Source organism: Elephas maximus, chromosome 18, assembly GCF_024166365.1.
Source record: "Elephas maximus indicus isolate mEleMax1 chromosome 18, mEleMax1 primary haplotype, whole genome shotgun sequence".
Classification (NCBI taxonomy): Eukaryota; Metazoa; Chordata; class Mammalia; order Proboscidea; family Elephantidae; genus Elephas; species Elephas maximus.
Window position 1 is genome coordinate 36495554 of NC_064836.1, and position 22869 is coordinate 36518422.

General features: G+C 39.8%; 1 long non-coding RNA gene across 2 annotated transcripts in view; it reads left to right on the forward strand.

Moving 5' to 3' along the window:
- The window catches only part of LOC126061777 (uncharacterized), a 49199-nt gene extending 29391 nt beyond the window's left edge, over positions 1–19808 (forward strand). Inside the window, exons 3-4 of one of the 2 annotated variants that reach the window (XR_007513878.1) lie at positions 11227–11433; positions 19277–19808. This is a non-coding gene — a long non-coding RNA (uncharacterized LOC126061777). Of the gene's footprint in view, positions 1–11226; positions 11434–16291; positions 16414–19276 lie in introns of those variants that run through there. The other variant, XR_007513879.1, reaches the window with a different exon arrangement.
- The last annotated feature ends 3061 nt before the right edge of the window (positions 19809–22869 follow it).

Here is a 22869-nt window from a genome sequence, read left to right on the forward strand (position 1 = left end):
TTTATGTATTTTGGAGCCCTGTCATTGGGTGTGTAGATATTTATTATGATTAAGTCTTCATGATGGATCATGCCTTTAATTATTATATAGTGCCCTTCTTTGTCTTTTATGGTGGATTTTGTTTTAAAATCTATTTTATCTGAGGTTAGTGTTGCCGCTCCTGCTCTTTTTTGGTAGCTGTTTGCTTGATATATTTTTTTCAACTGTTTGATTTTTAATAAATTTAAGTTTTTATTTCTAAGGTGTGTCTCTTGTAGACAGCATATTGATGGATCCTGTTTTTATTTTTATTTATTCTGTCACCTTTTGGGTGAATTTAGGCCATTACATTCAGTGTAACTATTGATAGGTGTGAGTTTATTGCTGTCATTTTGCAGTTTTTTTTTTTTTTTTTTGGTGTGTGTGTGATGCTTACATTTTCTTTGATCCTCTTTCCTGTGCTGAATTCCTTTTGTTTGTGGATTTCTTTTTCATTTCTTTTGTTCCTCTTACTCTGCTGTGCTGAATTCCTTTTGGTTGTGGATTTCTTTTGTTTTTGTAGATTTTGTTTTTATTGAGACTTTACCTTTTCCTTCTTTATTTTGATGAGTAGGTGTTAATTTCCTTTGTGGTTACCTTGGAATTTAGCCTTATCTTCCTAGGTTTGAACCTGTATATTATTACTCGGCATCACCTTGAATTCCTCTCTATTAGAAAGTTCTGTATCTACACCATTTATTCCCTCTTTTATTTTTCTGACATTGTTGTCATTCATAGATTAACCTGTCTGGTTCCCTGTTGTAATTCTTTTGGTTTTGGATATTCACTGAGAGCTAATTTCCTAGGTTGGTATCTGGCTGGTACACTCTTGTGTCCTAGATTCCAGTTGTGGTCTGATGTTGTTTGTCCTTAGATCAAAGGACTCTTAATAATTCTTGTAAGTTTGGTTTGTTTTTTATATATTCCCTTAATTTCTGTTCATCTGGAAGTGTCCTAATTTCACCATCATATTTGGATGAGAGTTTTTCAGGATATATTATTCTTGGTTAGAAGTTTTTTTCTTTAAAGGTTTTGTATATGTCATCCCATTGCCTTCTTACCAGCATGGTTTCTGCGGAATAATCAGAGTTTAGTCTTATTGTTTCTCCTCTGAATGTGACTTTTTGTTTTTCTAGAGCTGCTTTCAGGATTTTTTCTTCATCTTTGGTTTTAGTGAGTGTGACTATGATATGTCTTGGTGATTTTCTTTTGAGGTCTACCCTATATGGGATTCATTGAGCTTCTTGGATGGTCAGCTTTTCATCATTCATGATACTAGGGAAGTTTTCTGTCAGTAATTCTCCAATGATCCTCTCTGTGTTTTCCGTTTTCTCCCCCATTCCGGAACTCTGATCACTCACAAACTTCTGCTTTTGATTGTATCTTATGTAATTCTCAGGGTTTCTTCTTTTTTCTTCATTCTTTTTTCTGACTTTTCCTCAGAATTATAGCCAAGTGTTTGTCCTCAATTTTGCTGATCCTGTCTTCTATCATTTCAAACCTGCTCCTCAGCCCTTCTTTGACACCATCCATTTCTGAAATCTTGTGTTTATCTTCTGGATTTCTAATTGTTGTTTTTGTATGATTTCTAGTTGTGAATTTATTTTGACATTTTGTTCCTGTATTATTTTCCTAAATTCTTCCTTTTTTTGTCTGTGTTTTCCACAAATTTGCCTATTTTTTCCTCATTTTTGTCTGCTCTTTGCTTCAACTCTTGGATAGCTCTGAATATTAGAGATTTGAATTCCCTGTCCGGTAGTTCTAGTGCCTTTCCTTCTACCGGAAAGTCATCTGGTATTTTATTTTGGACGCCTACTGGAACCATCCTGTCCTGTTCTTTTTTTTTTTTTTTTTAAATATGTTTTGATATTTTCTACCATCTTTGGGATATTCAGTAGTTATTTTCTCCATTTATTTGTTGTAGATCTGCTTGTTTCATCCTGATTTTTTGTTTTATTTGGTTATGTCTGAGCAGGCGAGCTGTGCATTCTTTGTTGTTTCCTTGTCTGTGGTCACGATATTTTCACTTCCTTGTCCAATAGACTGGTCCAGTCACTCAGCTATAGTGCAGCATGTCAGGTCCAGCTGAAGGGGAGGGGCTGGAATGGGTTGTTTTTGGCACATACCAGGGCCAACATGGTGGGCCAGGAATTAGTGATGGTCAGGTTCCAGCAGTCCATGCCTGTGCTGCTTGGGGGTGTGATGTTTAGTGCATGGTGCAGGTAGGTAGGAAGGAAGGGGGAGGTTGTGATTTGTGGAGCTAATATGGGTGTGGGAAAGAGGGGAAAGTGGAGGGAGAAACAGGAGCCAAAAGCAAAAAGAAAAAAAGAGTGCTAAGGGAGCTTGCCATTGGAATGGAGAGATAAGGGAGCTTGCCACTGGAAAGGAGAGAACAAAAAGGAAAGAAAGAAAAAGGGAAAAAGAAAAAAGTAACATAAAAATTTGAAAAAAAGAAAAGAAAACCCTCCAAGAGTCCCACCATTGTGGCTGCAAAGACCAGGGAGTGGCTCCCAGGCTGCACAGTATAGCATGGTTAAAGAGGATATAGATGTCACACAACACCAGGTATTCAGGAGGCAGGAAAAGAAGGTAAGTGTAGAGAGACAAGAACTGAGAAATGGAGAAAGAGAGAAACGGAAAAAGAGAGACAGAGAGAGAAAAGAAATGCCCCCAGGAATCCCATTGACTGGGGAAGTGGCTCCTAAACCATGCAGTGCAGCCTGGCTAGAAGGGGATCCCAAGCCACAAAAAGAAAAAGAAAAGAAACAAACAAATAAGATAGAGCAGTATAAAGCAGAGAAAAACAAAACAAAACAAAGAAACAAAAAGTCCCAGGGATCCCACCAACATGGTGTCTTGGGCTGGGGGAGTGGTTCCCCAGTCAAGCAGTGCCTCACACCCTTTCAGAAAGAAGCAAATATGGCACACGGATCCAGGTGTTTCATAGAAAGGCAGGGGAGGTGGTGGGATGCACGGAAGAAACCAAAAGAAACAGAGAAAAGGAACATCAGCAATAGACAAATGGCACTCAGGTAGCCGGCCAGTGTGGGCAGGAGAATCCAAGTAGCCTGGGGTAGAAGCAGTTGCCTCCTGGCTAAGAGGCTATGGCCAGTGAGAGGCAGAGGAGGCTGAGGTGGGGAGGGGGGAAGAAAGATGGGGTTAGGAAAGCATATATCGCTGGGTACTGGGTGCTCTGTCTTCTGCTGGAAACTTCCTGAAGCTGCTTTTGAGTACTCCCTGTCTGCCGATCTCTGATGTGGGTGGGATGAATCCAAGCATCACAGATGCTGCACTTCCTGGCTGACCAAGCCACTGAAGTCAGCCAGGAAGCAAGTAGATAGAGCAGCAGGGAGAGGGCGGGGTGTGGAAAAGCTTGTCTTGCTGGTTACGAGGTGCTCTGTCCCCTGCTGGGAGCTCCATGATGCTACTTTCCTGTGCACACATAAAAAAGTTTGTCCCTGAGATAAGGAGGCCAGAGGCTAGCAGACTTTGAAGGAGAAGAGGGTGTTACCAAACCTAGAAAGGTGGGTTCTTGTCCAGCTTGCTCAGACTTATCAATTATCTGGACATCAGTCTTTGAGAAAGAGGAAGTAACTTTATTGCAATGTGCAGAGCAAGGAGCAGGGAGGAAGTTCCTCAGATCCAGCTCCCTGAGCAATGGGGAAGCAGGGTTTTTATGTGATTTCGGCAGCAAGTTGGTGGCCTCACAGGGATGCTGGGGAGGGAAAATTCAAGAAGGTGGCCAGAAAACAGCAGGTGACGTGGTTCTTGTTAGACCTCTTGCTTTGGAATAGGGTCTGGGTGATGATTTTTTTTCTGATTCCTTCCCCTGGTTGTTGTGTCCCCGGCTGAGGTCAATTAGCAGTCACAGCTGATCCTTCTGTGCATGTGGTGCAGGCCAAATCTGACTTGGGCTAGTTTAAGGACTAATGGAAATTTGCTGGCATTTGTTGGGTCAGTTTACAAGAGAAAGCCTAGTTCTAGATTATGGTCATAAAGGGTAGATCTAGGTGGGAATTCAAAACGGAAACTTGGGCATCTGGGGAGGTGTATTTGGGCAACCAAGGGGGCTTGTGAGTGAGAGGAAACAAAGAAAGGAGGAAACCACGTAGAAGACTGACTACTGGGAGATCAAGCCCAATGTCTTCACTATTCTCATAGGCTACACTTTAATTCTTGGCTAGGGGAAGACCCTTATTTCCGAAGTTCTGATTATGTCAAGTTCCTAATACTTTTTTAAATGAAATCAAAGTTTCCTTCCATTACTTAAAATTGCCTCAGCCAATAAAACCTGATTTTGCTGTATATGTTTCAATAATTTTCTTAAATGAATCAGTCCAGCTATCAGAACAAATGGTGAGTTTAATTGAATCACAAATTAAATAAGAGTCAGCAATGTGATTCTGTTACCAAAAAAGCAAGTCTCAAAATGGGATATTTTAATTGAAGTATAATTGCAATTGAATAGTGCCTCAGTTATCATCGCTATATAACCAACCACCTCCAAAATTTAGAGGCTTAAAATAGCTCTTTATTATTTCTTTTGATTTTGGGGGCTGTTTGGACACTTCTATTGGTCTCTCGTGGGCTTACTTGTGCAATTGCATTCCGTTAGGCTGAGGAGGGTTGGCTGCAGTTCTTCCTGGTTCAGTCACGACCAAGGAAGCGAAACTGGAAGAGACTCAAATTTTTTTTTTTTTAAATAACTTTTATTAAGCTTCAAGTGAACATTTACAAATCCAATCAGTCTGTCACATATAAGTTTACATACATCTCACTCCCTACTCCCACTTGCTCTCCCCATATTGAGTCAGCCCTTTCAGTCTCTCCTTTCTTGACAATTTTGCCAGCTTCCCTCTCTCTCTATCCTCCCATCCCCCCTCCAGACAAGAGTTGCCAACACAATCTCAAGTGTCCACCTGATATAATTAGCTCACTCTTCATCAGTGTCTCTCTCCCACCCGCTGACCAGTCCCTTTCATGTCTGATGAGTTGTCTTCGGGGATGGTTCTTGTCCTGTGCCAACAGAAGGTCTGGGGACCATGGCCGCCAGGATTCCTCTAGTCTCAGTCAGACCATTAAGTTTGGTCTTTTTATGAGAATTTGGGGTCTGTATCCCACTGATCTCCTGCTCCCTCAGGGGTCCTCTGCTGTGCTCCCTGTCAGGGCAGTCATCGATTGTGGCCGGGCACCAACTAGTTCTTCTGGTCTCAGGATGATGTCGGTCTCTGGTTCATGTGGCCCTTTCTGTCTCTTGGGCTCTTAGTTGTCGTGTGGCCTTGGTGTTCTTCATTTTCCTTTGCTCCAGGTGGGTTGAGACCAATTGATGCGTCTTAGATGGCCGCTTGTTAGCATTTAAGACCCCAGACGCCACATTTCAAAGTGGGATGCAGAATGTTTTCATAATAGAATTATTTTGCCAATTGACTTAGAAGTCCCCGCAAACCATGTTCCCCAGACCCCCGCGCTTGCTCCGCTGACCTTTGAAGCATTCATTTTATCCCGGAAACTTCTTTGCTTTTGGTCCAGTCCAATCGAGCTGACCTTCCATGTATTGAGTGTTGTCTTTCCCTTCACCTAAAGCAGTTCTTATCTACTGATTAATCAATAAAAAAAACCCTCTCCCACCCTCCCTCTCTCCCCCCCTCGTAACCACAAAAGTATGTGTTCTTCTCAGGTTTACTATTTCTCAAGATCTTATAATAGTGGTCTTATACAATATTTGTCCTTTTGCCTCTGACTAATTTCACTCAGCGTAATGCCTTCCAGGTTCCTCCATGTTACGAAATGTTTCAGAGATTCGTCACTGTTCTTTATCCATGCGTAGTATTCCATTGTGTGAATATACCACAATTTATTTAACCATTCATCTATTGATGGACACCTTGGTTGCTTCCAACTTTTTGCTATTGTAAACAGAGCTGCAATAAACATGGGTGTGCATATATCTGTTTGTATGAAGGCTCTTGTATCTCTAGGGTATATTCCCAGGAGTGGGATTTCTGGGTTGTATGGTAGTTCTATTTCTAGCTGTTTAAGATAACGCCAGATAGATTTCCAAAGTGGTTGTACCATTTTACATTCCCACCAGCAGTGTATGAGAGTTCCAATCTCTCCGCAGCCTCTCCAACATTTATTATTTTGTGTTTTTTGGATTAATGCCAGCCTTGCTGGTGTGAGATGGAATCTCATCGTAGTTTTAATTTGCATTTCTCTAATGGCTAATGATCGAGAGCATTTTCTCATGTATCTGTTGGCTGCCTGAATATCTTCTTTAGTGAAATGTGTGTTCATATCCTTTGCCCACTTCTTGAATGGGTTGTTTGTCTTTTTGTGGTTGAGTTTTGACAGAATCATATAGATTTTAGAGATCAGGCGCTGGTCAGAGATGTCATAGGTGAAAATTCTTTCCCAATCTGTAGGTGGTCTTTTTACTCTTTTGGAGAAGTCTTTAGATGAGCATAGGTGTTTGATTTTTAGGAGCTCCCAGTTATCGGGTTTCTCTTCATCATTTTTGGTAATATTTTGTATTCTGTTTATACCTTGTATTAGGGCTCCTAGGGTTGTCCCAATTTTTTCTTCCATGATCTGTATCGTTTTAGTCTTTATGTTTAGGTCTTTGATCCACTTGGAATTAGTTTTTGTGCATGGTGTAAGGTATGGGTCCTGTTTCATTTTTTTGCAAATGGATATCCAGTTATGCCAGCACCATTTGTTAAAAAGGCTATCTTTTCCCCAATTAATTGACACTGGTCCTTTGTCAAATATCAGCTGCTCATACGTGGATGGATCTATGTCTGGGTTCTCAATTCTGTTCCACTGGTCTATGTGTCTGTTGTTGTACCAGTACCAGGCTGTTTTGTCTACTGTGGCTGTGTAATAGGTTCTGAAGTCAGGTAAAGTGAGGCCTCCCACTTTCTTCTTCTTTTTCAGTAGTGCTTTGCTTATCCGGGGCTTCTTTCCCTTCCATATGAAATTGGTGATTTGTTTCTCTATCCCCTTAAAATATGACATTGGAATTTGGATCGGAAGTGCGTTAAATGTGTAGATGGCTTTTGGTAGAATAGACATTTTTACTATGTTAAGTCTTCCTATCCATGAGGAAGGTATGTTTTTCCACTTAAGTATGTCCTTTTGAATTTCTTGTAGTAGAGCTTTGTAGTTTTCTTTGTGTAGGTCTTTTACATCCTTGGTAAGATTTATTCCTAAGCATCTTATCTTCTTGGCGGCTACTGTGAATGGTATTGATTTGGTTATTTCCTCTTCGGTGTTCTTTTTGTTGATGTAGAGGAATCCAAGTGATTTTTGTATGTTTATTTTATAACCTGAGACTCTGCCAAACTCTTCTATTAGTTTCAGTAGTTTTCTGGAGGATTCCTTAGGGTTTTCTGTGTATATAATCATGTCATCTGCAAATAGTGATAACTTTACTTCTTCCTTGCCAATCCGGATACCTTTCATTTCTTTGTCTAGCCTAATTGCCCTGGCTAGGACTTCTAGCACGATGTTGAATAAGAGCGGTGATAAAGGGCATCCTTGTCTGGTTCCCGTTCTCAAGGGAAATGCTTTCAGGTTCTCTCCATTTAGAGTGATATTGGCTGTTGGCTTTGCATAGATGCCCTTTATTATGTTGAGGAATTTTCCTTCAATTCCTATTTTGGTAAGAGTTTTTATCATAAATGGGTGTTGGACTCTGTCAAATGCCTTTTCTGCATCAATTGATAAGATCATGTGGTTTTTGTCTTTTGTTTTATTTATGTGGTGGATTACATTAATGGTTTTTCTGATATTAAACCAGCCTTGCATACCTGGTATAAATCCCACTTAATCAGGGTGAATTATTTTTTTGATGTGTTGTTGGATTCTATTGGCTAGAATTTTCTTGAGGATTTTTGCATCAATGTTCATGAGGGATATAGGTCTATAATTTTCTTTTTTTGTAATGTCTTTACCTGGTTTTGGTATCAGGGAGATGGTGGCTTCATAGAATGAGTTGGGTAGTATTCTGTCATTTTCTATGCTTTGTAATACCTTCAGAAGTAGTGGTGTTAACTCTTCTCTGAAAGTTTGGTAGAACTCTGCAGTGAAGCCGTCTGGGCCAGGGCTTTTTTTTGTTGGGAGTTTTTTGATTACCGTTTCAATCTCTTTTTTTGTTATGGGTCTATTTAGTTGTTCTACTTCTGAATGTGTTAGTTTAGGTAGGTAGTGTTTTTCCAGGAATTCATCCATTTCTTCTAGGTTTTCAAATTTGTTAGAGTACAATTTTTCATAATAATCTGAAATGATTCTTTTAATTTCATTTGGTTCTGTTGTGATGTGGTCCTTCTCATTTCTTATTCGGGTTATTTGTTTCCTTTCCTGTTTTTCTTTAGTCAGTCTAGCCAATGGTTTATCAATTTTGTTAATTTTTTCAAAGAACCAGCTTTTGGCTTTGTTAATTCTTTCAATTGTTTTTCTGTTCTCTAATTCAATTAGTTCAGCTCTAATTTTTATTATTTGTTTTCTTCTGGTGCCTGATGGATTCTTTTGTTGCTCACTTTCTATTTGTTCAAGTTGTAGGGACAGTTCTCTGATTTTGGCTCTTTCTTCTTTTTGTATGTGTGCATTTATCGATATAAATTGGCCTCTGAGCACTACTTTTGCTGTGTCCCAGAGGTTTTGATAGGAAGTATTTTCATTCTCGTTGCTTTCTAAGAATTTCCTTATTCCCTCCTTAATGTCTTGTATAACCCAGTCTTTTTTCAGGAGGGTATTGTTCATTTTCCAAGTATTTGATTTCTTTTCCCTAGTTTTTCTGTTATTGATCTCTAGTTTTATTGCCTTGTGGCCTGAGAAGATGCTTTGTAATATTTCGATGTTTTGGACTCTGCAAAGGTTTGTTTTATGACCTAATATGTGGTCTATTCTAGAGAATGTTCCATGTGCGCTAGAAAAAAAAGTATATTTTGCAGCAGTTGGGTGGAGAGTTCTGTATAAGTCAATGAGGTCAAGTTGGTTGATTGTTGTAATTAGGTCTTCCGTGTCTCTATTGAGTTTCTTACTGGATGTCCTGTCCTTCTCCGAAAGTGGTGTGTTGAAGTCTCCTACTATAATTGTGGAGGTATCTATCTCACTTTTCAGTTCTGTTAAAATTTGATTTATGTATCTTGCAGCCCTGTCATTGGGTGCATAAATATTTAATATGGTTATGTCTTCCTGATCAATTGTCCCTTTTATCATTATATAGTGTCCTTCTTTATCCTTTGTGGTGGATTTAAGTCTAAAGTCTATTTTGTCAGAAATTAATATTGCTACTCCTCTTCTTTTTTGCTTATTGTTTGCTTGATATACTTTTTTCCATCCTTTGAGTTTTAGTTTGTTTGTGTCTCTAAGTCTAAGGTGTGTCTCTTGTAGGCAGCATATAGATGGATCGTGTTTCTTTATCCAGTCTGTGACTCTCTGTCTCTTTATTGGTGCATTTAGTCCATTTACATTCAGGGTAATTACAGATAAATAAGTTTTTAGTGCTGTCATTTTGATGCCTTTTTATGTGTGTTGTTGACAATTTCATTTTTCCACATACTTTTTTGTGCTGAGGCGTTATTCTTAGTAAATTGTGAGATCCTCATTTTCATAGTGTTTGACTTTATGTCAGTTGAGTCATTACGTTTTTCTTGGCTTTTATCTTGAGTTATAGAGTTGTTATACCTTTTTGTGGTTACCTTATTATTTACCCCTATTTTTCTAAGTAAAAACCTAACTTGTATTGTTCTGTATCGCCCTGTATCACTCTCCATATGGCAGTTCAATGCCTCCTGTATTTAGTCCCTCTTTTTGATTATTGTGATCTTTTACCTGTTGACTTCCATGATTCCCTGTTATGTGTATTTTTTTTTTTTTAATTAATCTTAATTTGTTTGTTTTTGTGATTTCCCTATTTGAGTTGATATCAGGACGTTCTGTTTTGTGACCTTGTGTTGTGCTGATGTCTGATATTATTGGTTCTCTGACCAAACAATATCCTTTAGTATTTCTTGTAGCTTTGGTTTGGTTTTTGCAAATTCTCTAAACTTGTGTTTGTCTGTAAATGTCTTAATTTCGCCTTCATATTTCAGAGAGAGTTTTGCTGGATATATGATCCTTGGCTGGCAGTTTTTCTCCTTCAGTGTTCCGTATATGTCGTCCCATTCCCTTCTTGCCTGCATGGTTTCTGCTGAGTAGTCTGAACTTATTCTTATTGATTCTCCCTTGAAGGAAACCTTTCTTTTCTCCCTGGCTGCTTTTAAAATTTTCTGTTTATCTTTGGTTTTGGTGAGTTTGATGATAATATGTCTTGGTGTTTTTCTTTTTGGATCAATCTTAAATGGGGTTCGATGAGCATCTTGGATAGATATCCTTTCGTCTTTCATGATGTCAGGGAAGTTTTCTGTCAGGAGTTCTTCAACTATTTTCTCTGTGTTTTCTGTCCCCCCTCCCTGTTCTGGGACTCCAATCACCCGCAGGTTATCCTTCTTGATAGAGTCCCACATAATTCTTAGGGTTTCTTCATTTTTTTAATTCTTTTATTTGATTTTTTTTTCAGCTATGTTGGTGTTGATTCCCTGGTCCTCCAGATGTCCCAGTCTGCATTCTAATTGCTCGAGTCTGCTCCTCTGACTTCCTATTGCATTGTCTAATTCTGTAATTTTATTGTTAATCTTTTGGATTTCTACATGTTGTCTTTCTATGGATTCTTGCAACTTATTAATTTTTCCACTATGTTCTTGAATAATCTTTTTGAGTTCTTCAACAGTTTTATCAGTGTGTTCCTTGGCTTTTTCTGCAGTTATCCTAATTTCATTTGTGATACCTTTAAGCATTCTGTAGATTAGTTTTTTATATTCTGTATCTGATAATTCCAGGATTGTATCTTCATTTGGGAAAGATTTTGATTCTTTTGTTTGGGGGGTTGGAGAAGCTGTCATGGTCTGCTTCTTTAAGTGGTTTGATATGGATTGTTGTCTCCGAGCCATCACTGGGAAACTAGTTTTTCCAGAAAATCCGCTAAAAAAAAAAGATGCAGTCAGACCCCTATCAGAGTTCTCCCTCTGGCTCAGGCTATTCGGATGTTGATGAAGCCGCCTGGGGAGGGTGGGGGAGGGAACAGAGAGATAGGAGAGTAGCACCTCAGAATATAGCCAGAGTTGCTTGTCTTGCTTGGAATGACTATTATATCTGAGATTCCCGCAGGGCGTCGCCTATGTGTGCTGGCTGTGTGGAGATTGCCTGGGGGGTCTGGCCCACTGGAGTCACAGTCAGATCCTCCGCTTCCAGCCCCACGCCCAGCGTCAAGGCTCCCCTACTGGGACGGTGCACTCTCGACTCCAAAATCAGTCACTGCCTCCCGGGGACTTCTCGTCCCTCCAGCCGCGTGGCCGTGCCTTCTCCGCGAACCAGGTAGGCCCCCTCCCGGGGTTAGTTCAGATGGGTGGAGCAGCTCCCCATGCTTGTGCCGTGACCGAGTGTCCTGGCTGGGACGCTGTTCTCCCTGCTCCAATACCAGTCGCTGCCTCCCGGGGACTTCTCCTATCGGCTGCGTCCCACGCCGCCCGCTCGACCCGGCTGGGCCCCTTCCCGGGGTTAGTTCAGGGGGGTGGAGCAGCTCTCCGTGTTTATGCCGTACCTGCGTCCAGTCCAAATCGCGGCAAGACGGTTCCCCGGCTGGGACGCTCCTCTTTCTGCTCCAAGACCAGTCACTGCCTCCCGGGGACTTCTCCTACCGGCTTCGTCCCGCTGCCCGCGGAACTGGCTGGTCTCCCTCCTGGGGTTAGTTCAGGGGGGTGGAGCAGATCTCTATGCTTGTGCGGTACCTGACTGGTACGCTGGCTCCAGGCTCTGGAAACAATCGCTGCTTCCCCGTATTAGTTCGTTCTCTGTCTCTAAATCTGTGTTTGTTGTTCAGGGTTCGTAGATTGTTATGTATGTGATCGATTCACTTGTTTTTCCGTGTCTTTGTTGTAAGAGGGATCCGAGGTAGCATTTGCCTAGTCCACCATCTTGGCTCCGCCCCAAGACTCAAATTTTTATAATTTGTGTGAACCGGAAAAATAACTGGAATGGGGAAATTGTGGGTTGGAGCCCTGCTAGAAACTTAACCTTTCTTCTTAGAAAACAAGGGCATTGTATGCATTGCATGGCAACTAGATCTCTTACCTGTTGGATTTTGAGCAGAATTGGAAACAGTGGTGCCCCACTCAAAGATGGTGGCTACCCATGCCACTTTGAATGTGTGTCACTCTCCACAGTCCTGCCAATAATCTTGTCTCATACATCAGGCTCCTGAAAGGGCTCACTACTCCTCTTCCAAGTCTCCCATTTCAGGGCTCAACTCATAATTTTTCCAGTTCTGGTTATTGTTCCATTTCACCTAATTTTTTGAAAACTCAGATCTGTTCTGGTTTTGCTTCCTCGGTCACGGAACTGAACCAGTTCCAAGCAGTTTGATGCCCTAGTTGGCTAAGATGGTGAGGCCTCTCTACGTGGTCTTTCATCCTAAAGGAGACTAGACACTGTGGATAGCATTATTCCCAAAGGTCAGGCCCCAATATGCAAGCACTTATCTTGCCTCTGCTTGTGTTACATTTGCTTATGTCTCCTGTGGGTCACAGGAAGTCATGTGGCCAAGCCTGGAGTCTATGTGGAAGAAGTTTACCAGACGTGGATAAGAAGAGATGAAATTCATTGTGGGCCATTAATGTAACAATCTAACCCAAAGGGTTAATAGGTCCTAGAATTTAGATACTGTGTGGAAAGATTAAGAAGGTCCAAAATACGGCAATGAAGATGCTCAAACAATTTAAAACTCAAGTGTAAGCTCCATGGAAAAAAGTTGAATTATTTTCTCTATTGAAGGGCATGTTCCTTCAAGGCAGGTGATTGGATCATATTCATCTTTATGTTCAGGATATAGCATATCAAAGGCCTAATATGTAGAAGGTACTCAATGGATGCTTATGATTAAGAGATTGGTGGATGAAGAAATCATACTCTTCATATACGTAACCTGTAACCAGTTGCTGTCGAGTAGATTCCAACTCATAGCAACCCTATAAAATAGAGTAGAACTGCCCTGTAGGGTTTCCAAGGAGTGACTGGTGGATTCGAACTGCCCACCTTTTGGTTAGCAGTTGAGCTCTTAACCACTGCGCCAGGGCTCCTCATATATGTAGCATGCATATAAAATAATACTGCTCAGTTGGTGGCGATGTACTATTTGATTTCTCCATTAAGGGCAGATCAGAGTGACTGCAGTTTATAGTAGATTACTGTATTGTAGGAGAAACATTGAGACCATATGCTATGAAGAAAGGTGACGGAGCTTCACATTTTGGATATTTTAAAGACAGTAAATATTCAACCTTACGGGCGGTAATGCGTATACTGACCATATGAGTATTTATTTTATTATTTTATGATTCTCGAATATATTCTTCTTAGAATTTTTCTGTACCTTCTTGAATATTAACTGTATTATGAATGTCAAACAAATTTCTGACATCTAAATGTATATATTTTTAAAATTTTGTGTACTATAATGAAACGGAGCATAAAAGAAGGAACAAAGTGAAATGGAAGCTCTTGGGAAACCCCTAACTCAACCCCCACTTCTGAGACCATAGTTGTGGAGCTTCTCTATGTCTCCTCTACCAGAAACTGATACAGGGGAATAAACCCCCAACACTCATACATGCCACCCACATAACCCACACCCTGCATTCTCCAGGTGGAAGTGTTCTCAGTCTCCTTATGACAATTAACTCTTTGCCCTGTTTTGTTATCTACCATTCAAAATTCCACCAGATGACACACATTTTATCTTGGCCTAAGTTTTAGTCCAGCTAACACCTTCATGTATGGATTTTCCATTTTAGTTATTAGAGATCTTATATCCCTTTCCCAGAGTAGGTCTCTAGGACTTAGACCACTAGGCTTTCTTCATAAATAATATTCCATTTTTTTCTACCCATCAGGATTCTTAACAGCTTATTGCTAGTTAAATTTTAATTTGAAGGGTAAACTACAAACAGGTGATTCTCCATAAAATTGGATAAGATTCAATTTGTATAAAATAAAAAAGATTAACATCCATGAAATCAGATAGTAGATTAAAATACATTTTAGATTATTTTTATACCAGAGTGAGACGATTAAGCTACTTGAACTCAGAAAGAGAAAGGTAATTTTTTTTAATAGAACACTTATTTTAAGTGAGATTATTAAAAGGTTATATTGTATAAACAATCAGAAATTTCAACTGTAAGTAACAACATAGAAAGTTTTTCACTGGAGATTATTAAACATACTAATGTTCTGAAATAGATCTGCATTATAGAGGTAATTAATTAATCACAAATTTCTAATGCTCTAGAGCCCCGTTGGCATAGTGATTAAGAGCTTGGCTGCTAATCAAAAGGTTGACAGTTCGAATCTATGAGCAATTTCTTGGAAACCATATGGGGCAGTTCTACTCTGTCCTATAGGGTCAGTATGAGTCAAAATCGACTAGACAGCAATGGGTTTGGTTTCAATGTTCTAAAAAGAATCTATTTAATTTCTATCTCTTGTGTTTTATAATACAGAATATATTCCTATCCATTTGAGTGACCTGCTTGGCTTGAATGAGGTAGAAGATAACTGAGTAATGGCATTGACTGGAAAGATACAATATTTTTGGCATTTGAAATGACATCGGGCTTGTACTTTCTACATTTATGATTTTCCTTTTGATTTGACAGCCATACTTGTGTAGGTTTAGTTTATTTCTAATATTAGCTCTCTGGAATTGAGAGATGAAATGAGTCCTGTAAAACTCCCCCAATACAGTCAAGTTTCTGTTGACTAATTCTGTGACCAAAACATGTCACTCTGTGAGTCTCTGAGGCAGAATGCTACGGCCCAGGCTTCACTCGAAGTTGGATAGTTCGCACTCTGGATGGCACATTTTCTAAGAGGCCTTGGTTCAGCGGAGAATCAAACAGGCCTCTAGTCACACATTGTTCAAACCATTGTGATGGTGGGAGACTGTGGTGTGATTGGAGGGGCTGCGGGTGTGATTTCACCCCAGTCACTCATGGGGGTGGTAACTCATGAACTCAATCAGATGCCACTTGCTGGAATCTTCATATGACACACTTGGAAAGACCCTCACGTGGAGGAAAGATGAATTGATGTAGTCTCTTTCAAAAGTGCTCCAGTATAGAAAGGAATTTTCATTTCCCAAAACTCTTAGAATCCCCTCCAAAAAATACCTAAATATTCAGTATACTGAGTGTCCCTCTCCCCCACCTCAAATATTGGTGTTTACTCTCCATGCTAGCAACCCGTACTGTCTCCTATTGCAACCCAAATAACAGGGAGGCCTAAACCAGTGTGAGCTGTTCAATTCCTTCTCTCAGCTCAGAGAAGTGTGTGTCTCTGCCACCCAATGTCAACTTTTCCACCCCTCTTCTTTATTTTAGTAGTCCTGGGGTGGTGCAAACGGTTAGTAGCTTGGGCTACCAAAAGGTTGGCAGCTCTGGCAATCTACTTCCAAAAGATCACAACCACTGAAAATCCCTATGGAGAGCAGTTCTACTCTGAAGCCCATGGGATCGCCATGAGTCAGAATCAACTCAATTTCAGTTTCTTTGTTTTGCATTTATATGTTAAGTATTATTTGGAAAACTAAAGGGTTTGGTGGACTTGATTTTTTTTTTTCTCGTGATAAAGGTAAATAACTCATTATAGGAAATTTGGAAGAGCAAAAGGTACTTATGATTCTATTCAACCAAAGAAAACCATTGCTAAATACTAGGTCATTTTTTAGAAACTAAATTCCCTCATTCTTTACCCACTGCCCCATATACACTTCTCCCACTTGTTCCATGGCTGGGTTTTATTATATATTTATAACTCTTTTAAAAGCTATGCATGTTCACATGAGGTAATTTGGAAAAATGTATAGAAGTAGAAAAAATGGCCACCACCAATGTTACTGTGTCAGCTTGTTTCCTCACCAATCGTGATTCAGTCTCCTTTAGCATGAAAGAAGTTTTTCTTTTTAACCAAAGACTTTTTATAAACATTACTTATGAAAACTGAATAAAAAACAGAACATTTTGAGGAGCTATCAAAACTTTTTAAATGAAGGCTCTAAAGTGTTTCTAATATATTAATTTCTGAGGAAACAATACACATGGGTCATCTTTGAGGAGCATGTGCTGTGGATTGATTTGTTCTTCTGCTCAATCTTGCTTCCTCTCCCATCTTTTCACAGGTTTTGATCCCTAATAAACATCTCGTACTCAAACTCTATCTCCATGTCTACCTCCCATGAATCCAACATATGGCACCAAAACACTGGAAAACCTACGTCTTGTTTTGATTTTCTCTCCAAATTTCTGCAAATATAGATCTCCTGAAAGATTTCCAGAAAGGAAGAGTAACTTGTATTATTTTAGTCCTCTTGTATAATTCTTATTAGTTTTTGTTTTAATTAGGCTTTCTGCCTCATCTATAGTTCATGAGGAATATTCAGAAACAGACAATAATTATTTTTCACATAATGAAGAGTTTATCAAGTATCTACTCTAGGGTGGCTAGGAGTCGGAATTGGTTCAATGGCAATGGGTGAGGGCAAGGCACATGTCAGACGCATTTTCTGTTGTTGTTAAGGGATAAGACTGAATGAATGAATTGCATTTATGTTATTTATTAGCGAGCAGATTGAAAACTAGGCCCTCCTCTCCTGGAGTACAAGGTTTATTGAATTAAGGACCCAGAGAACCTCACGGTTGCATTACAGAGCACACCCGTAATAAGATTAGGCCCCCACCCCTTCAAAAAAAAAGAGAAAAGAACCCACCTTCTAACTGTGTTTTGGGAGAACCACAGATACAATGAATTTCAAAATTATCATCATCTAGCTAAAAAGCTTGCATTCAATTTTCAGAAGAACCCTGCATTTTCCTAGATTTAGTAACAAAATGTTGCAGACAGAATGATATTAATAGCTTTTCATTGGCCATGAGCAACACAAACAGAAAAATTTAGTATTCGGGTTACATAGGGAAAAGTCACAATTACATGTATTTGATCTAGTTTTCTATGTGATTAATAAAGCATTTTGTTTACTATTAGCATGTGACATAAAATGTCATTTCTTCTCCCCTCTCCATCTCTTCTTCCCTGGCTCTTTTGTCTCTTCTTATCTCCTTTCTTTCTCCTCCTTCTTCTCTCACTTGCTCTCTTCTTTCTTCCCTCTCTTCATGTTCCCCTTCTTCACTCTCTCCCTCCTCATCTCCTCCCTTTTCTTTCTTTCTCTTCCTCCTTCCTTCAATTTCTCTCCTGCCCCCTCTCTCCTTCCACCTTTCACCTTTTCTCTCCTCTCCTCCCTCCCTCCTTCCTTCCTTTCCTCCTTTTTTCATTTTGCAGAATTTTTTAAAAATAATTTTTATTGTGCTTTAAGTGAAAGTTTACAAATCAAGTCAGTCTGTCACATATAAGCTTGTATACACTTTACTGCATACTCCCATTTACTCTCCCCCTAATGAGTCAGCCTGCTCCCTTCTTTCAGTCTCTCCTTTCGTGACCGTTTTACCAGTTTCTAACCCTCTCTACCCTCCCATCTCCCCTCCAGACAGGAGATGCCAATACAGTCTCAAGTGTCTACCTGATACAAGCAGCTCACTCTTCATCAGCATCTCTCGCCAGCCCATTGTCCAGTCCCTTCCATGTCTGATGAGTAGTCTTCGGGAATGGTTCCTGTCCTGGGCCAACAGAACCATGACCGTTGGGATTCTTCTAGTCTCAGTCAGACCATTAAGTCTGGTCTTTTTATGAGAATTTGGGGTCTGCATCCCACTGTCCTCCTGCTCCCTCAGGAGTTCTCTGTTGTGTTCCCTGTCAGGGCAGTCATTGGTTGTGGCCGGGCACCATCTACTTCTTCTGGTCTCAGGATGCTGTAAGTTTCTGGTTCATGTGGCCCTTTCTGTCTCGGGCTCATAGTTATCGTGTGACCTTGGTGTTCTTCATTCTCCTTTGATCCAGGTGGGTTGAGACCAATTGATGCATCTTAGATGACCGCTTGTTAGCATTTAAGACCTCAGATGCCACACTTCAAAGTGGGGTGCAGAATGTTTTCATAATAGAGTTTATTATGCCAATTGACTTAGAAGTCCCCTTAAGCCATAGTCCCCAAACCCCCGCCCTTGCTCCGCTGACCTTCAAAGCATTCAGTTTATCCCAGAATCTTCTTTGCTTTTGGTCCAGTCCAGTTGAGCTGACCTTCCCTGTATTGAGTATTGTCCTTCCCTTCGCCTAAAGTAGTTCTTATCTACTAACTAATCAGTAAATAACCCTCCCCCACCCTCTCTCCCTCCCCCCTCTCGTAACCACAAAAGAATGTGTTCTTCTCAGTTTATACTAGTTCTCAAGAACTTATAATAGTGATCTTATACAGTATTTGTCCTTTTGCATCTAATTTCACTCAGCATAATGCCTTCCAGTTTCCCCCATGTTATGAAATGTTTCACAGATTTGTCACTGTTCTTTATCGATGCATAGTATTCCATTGTGTGAATGTGCCATAATTTATTTAACCATTCATCTATTGATGGACACCTTGGTTGCTTCCAGCTTTTTGCTATTGTAAACAGGATTTTGCAGAATTTTTAAGAGGACCTTTAAAGTACCCTAGAAAATCTGTTGGTGTAGTGGTTAAGTGCTATGGCTGGTAACCAAAGGGTCAGCAGTTTGAATCTGCCAGACACTCCTTGGAAATCCTGTGGGGCAGTTATACTCTGTCCTATAGGGTCACTATGAGTCAGAATCGACTCGACTGCAACAGGTTTGGTTTGGTTTTAAAGTACCCTATTAATTTTTTTTTTATTAATATGTACTATAAAAGTGCTTTTGTTACATTATTATTGAGAACTTGGCCATTCTTAATTACCATTTCATTTACATTTATCCCAGATTTAAGCGAATGTTCTAAATAAATTTGTTTTGAAATAAATATGTTTCTAATTATAGTTCCAATCTACCAGCCACTCCTTGGAAGCCCTATGGGGCAGTTCTACCCTGTTCTATAGGGTCTCTATGAGTTGGAATCGACTGCAATGTGTTTTAAACTATAGAATATTATTGAAAACTAAACGCCATTTTCTAATTTCCAAGAGATTTTATGTAGACATCAATGACCTCCCATTTCATTTTTAAAGAATGCTTATGATCTTCTTGTGTCTTTGTTCCCATTGCACAGGTGGTGCGGAGGAATGGTTTATTGACAAACTCTGGAAGCTCTATTTTCTCTCTAAGGAGTGAAGACTGAAGCATTATTTATCCCAGCAATGAGATTATATATATATATTTTTTCCACAGTCATTTTGAGGAATTACAAAGGCAACTAACCACCTTCAATATTCTCTCAGGTTTCGTGCTGGTTATACCAGTGAGTCACCATAAGGACATTGATAATGTAACAGCAATTTGTACTGTGATCAGTGAGCAGTTTGAGGGGGGAACAGAGCTAATGTTTTTAGTTTTAGTGCTAGCATAAAACAGGGGGGTGGTTTACAGCGGGCAGCTGAAGAATTTGATTTCAGAGATGCCAGCGCTGGCTGGAGGGATGCAGGGTAGATGGTCCCATCGTCCCATTGCCTTGTGAAACACCGAAGGTTGTCCAGGCAGCTTAAATATTTGTACAAGCCAGAAGATGGCAGGATGTGAATCTAGAAATTTGCATCAGGGCCAAAATAGTATCTAGAGGGCAATTTTGTCTCTTTCATAGGAATCTGGGGGGGGGCATTTTTCAGTTTCAGTGTCTGGCGGAAGCAAGGTGATTTGCCATCTGCTTACACAGGTTTGCGTGGAGAAGGTTGGGGGTCTGATAAAGGCTCTCACGAGAGAGCTTATGAATGTGAGGTCAAGGCTCTCACTGCCTGAGAAGTTCTAACAGTTTAAGTACTTTAAATTCATTCATAGCCAGTCTATTAACCTTCATTAAGTTATATTGATATGCTTCCATAGGAGCCTATGTTTCAGGGTAGAGTGACCTTTACCTAGTGATATTGATTTTATGCAATTTTTAAACTGTGCTTTTGAAAACATGAACCAAAAGACTAGCATAAGGATTGAAAGGTCTGATATCTCTCTTCTGAAGCATAAGCCATGGGTAGGAAAGATATGCAAGATAGGACCCCAGGACAGGACAGACTCTAAAGAGGGTTTTGAATTCAATGCTAGGGAGATTAGATTTTATTTGTTGCCTATAAGTGCCCCTAAGACTTCTTATGCGGGAGAGAGAAGTGGCAATCTGCTTCCGTAAAGATTATAGCCTTGGAAATGCTATGGGGCAGTTCTGCTCTGTCCTATAGGGTCACTCTGAGTCAGAACTGACTCAAGGGCACACCACCACCACCACCACAACAGCAACAAGACTTCTAAAGGGGAGTGCCATTGTATATTCGCATGAGAAAGTTGAGTCAAGAGTTTTGTAGGATGCAATAGAATGAGAAAAACAGCAACAGGGAGGCCAGTTTGGTTTATTGCAATTGTTAAGGCTTTAGCCCAAAGCTTGACTTTTAGAACCCTGTTCCCAGCCCTTGGAAAAGGCAGAGCCTGAGAGGAATAACCTCCTAAAGAAGGCCCCACACTCTGGAAGAAATCAATCTATATTTATACGCAGAGGACATACCTAAACTGCATCTCCAAACTGACAAGAGGAAACCCAGACAGATTTTGCGCAAACTTACAAAGTAAAAAACCAATAACGTTAATTTTAATGACATAATTTATTTAACCTAATATATCCAAAATATTATCATTTCAACCTGTAATCAATGTTTTAAAATTGAGATGTTTTACCCTCTTTTTTCAAACTAAGCCTTTGAAATGGATGTGCACTTTACACTTCCAACACATTTTAGGATTAGCCACATTTCTTTCAAGCTCTCAATAGCCACATATGGCCAGCAGCTACCATTTTGAACAATGCAGATCTAATGCCCTAAATACTTTTCCAAAGGCCAGATCTGTGCCTTTAATGATTTGCTCAACATCTCCTGAATGCCCTACCAGCACTTCGGATTGCCCAGGTCTAAAAAAATACATGCTCCCCCTGTGATTTCTCATGCCTCACATAAGCACCAGTTTTCTTTTTGACTTTCTCATAGCTATCAGTGTCCCCAACAATATCTCAATAGGTAAGTTCTATAAATGCCCTAGTATTGAAGAATCAGAAGGAATCATTCAGGCCTGACAGTCTAACCCCCAGGAATAGGTTTGATGGCAACGGGTTTACAGGAGGACATAATTGCGGAGAATATCTGTATTTATAGGCCTAGAAGACGGTCTAGAGCCTGGGAAGGAGTTAGAGAATAAATAGAGAAGAAGGTGAAGAAGATGTTATCACAGGAACAGAAGGAAGAGGAAGCTTTAGCAAAGGGCATCTGTTGAATAGGATTATGCTAGGTCATTTGGCCTTTATCCTATTGCGGCTGGAGTTTTTTACTCTGAAAAGCAAAATGATCAAAGTTAACTTTTAAGAAGATGATTTTAGCAACAAAATAAAGGATGGATTGGAGTGAGGAAGGAGTTGAAGTTCAGGTGACCAGTTAGAATCCAGGAATAGCAGCAACAAGAAAAATCCCTTAAGCATCTATAAAGCCTAACACAAGAAAGAATCGTTTTTACTTAAAAAAAAAAAAAAGAACTTTCTGTTTTATGTCCTTGTGGTGAAAAATGAGATGGTTTTGAAAAGTGAGATTTTGGTAATTTAAAGCATACGTCTTCTGTTTCTGGAATCCAGGGAAATGGGCGGCTGTGGACATCAAATGTCACATACAGATGATTAAAGATGCTTTGTGGGAGAAAAATAGCAACATGGAAAGAAACTAAGGACGCAGAAATTAAAGAATTTCTCAGAAACAAAGCTTGTCTTTTTGTATAATTGTTCCACGAAGAAAAAAAGAAAAGAACATTATTCCCCATCCTTGAGACCATGACAGTGGAAAAGAACGGTTTCTAAAAAGAGTTTCCCTTGAGGCTCTGGCTTCATAACTTATGGCCATTGGAGGTACTGCGAGTGTTTACAGATTGAACACATGGTGTCTTAGAGTATTCTTTACAGCACAAATTTTGGTATATAAAATGATTTATGTGGAGCTCCGTTTAGGGCAAAGTCTCTGAAAGTACAGGGTATTAAGCAAAAGTGAACCAAATTTCTTGAAAGTATTTGGATCTCCTTTAAAGTTATGTTATAAAACCTTTCCTAGTTTGAAGGAGAAGAAGAATAAAATGATGGTAAGAGAAAATCAATGAATGTGGATGTATGAGAAAACTAAACAAAAGGCTAATCAATTAAGGATACTTGGAAAATAGGCCTAGGTGGAGTGTGAGATGAGTCAGATACTCTATATGGACCTTGGATGGCGCAAATGATTAACGAGCTTGGCTACTATCCGAAAGGTTGGAAGTTCGAGTCCACCCAGAGTTGCCTTGGAAGAAGGGCATGGCGATCCACTGCCGAAAAATCATCCGTTAAAAATCCTGTGGAGCACAGTTCCACCCCAGTTCCACACGGGGCCACCAGGACTGGAATCAACTTGGCGACAAGTGGCTTTATATATATACACATAAACACATATTCAAATACTTACATATACACATTCACTCATACACACACACACACACACACACACACACACGGTCACACAACATCTTAATTCTTACAACTGAGGCCCACGTTGATTAAAAACTTATTCAAAGTCTAATAACCAGTAAGGGACAGAATTAGGATAAAATCTACATCTGTTGCAGAATAATAATAATAATAATGATAGACAGCTAACATTT